The sequence below is a fragment of the Octopus bimaculoides genome, chromosome 15 (genome assembly GCF_001194135.2).
Source record: "Octopus bimaculoides isolate UCB-OBI-ISO-001 chromosome 15, ASM119413v2, whole genome shotgun sequence".
In the NCBI taxonomy this organism is placed as follows: Eukaryota; Metazoa; Mollusca; class Cephalopoda; order Octopoda; family Octopodidae; genus Octopus; species Octopus bimaculoides.
Window position 1 is genome coordinate 58,148,729 of NC_068995.1, and position 1,028 is coordinate 58,149,756.

The following is a 1,028-nucleotide window of genomic DNA, read 5'->3' on the forward strand; positions in this document are numbered from 1 at the left end:
CTCAAAGCCAACCCCTTAAAAACGGACTAAATTATAGATCTTGATTTCGTAGTTATTTTAGTATTATACAACTTCTACTCGTCAGTATAATATGGTCCAGAAAAATAGAAATAAACAGTGAATCAACATACCAAACGAACACCGTGTATCCAGCATAGCATATAGACGACTGTTCATCGCTATTTCCCTATGTAAGTGGCGGGAATTTCAAATTGCATCTCGGTAAATATGCCTCTTACTCAGAATAAATTCAGCACTGAATATATTCTGGTAATATATTTAAACTCAATAATAGGACGAATTCTTTTACAAGAATTTATCAAGTAGCTAGCGCGAAAAAACCTCATAAGGGAAAAATTCCATCATTTATTCCCGAAATATATATTTATATTTATACATATACACACACACACACACACACACACACACACACACACACACACACACACATATATATATATATATATATATATATACACATACATACACACACATACATATATATACACACCCCCACACACATACATATATATACATACACACACACACACACACACACACACACACATACACACACACACACAAAAACATATCATAATAATAATTTCTTAAGTAACCAGAAGATGAATTTGGTATTAATTTTTATTTTGTGCAATGATTGTTTTCACCTATCCTGCTATTGTTTCTTATGGGTGGGACTCCATTTCCAACAGAAACATACCCCGACAGTGGATGACACCAGGTAGCCCAAATCAGGTCTGAATATTTTCTGTCATGTGTTTGCAGAGAATAAACACATGATTAAGTTTATAACCTTTTGTATGTTTCCCACTACATTCTTGTGTTAGTGTCACATGACAGCATATTTTGCACCTAAAAAGAAAACCTACACGGTTGAGTGAACATGTCTAATTATGATCAAAGTACTCCAAATTTAATTTAATCTGGTGGCAGAGTGGACAAGAGTTGTTTGTATGTAGTCAAGTGACTAAAATTTTAGGTTGTTAGCTATGTAGGGTCTTCATAAG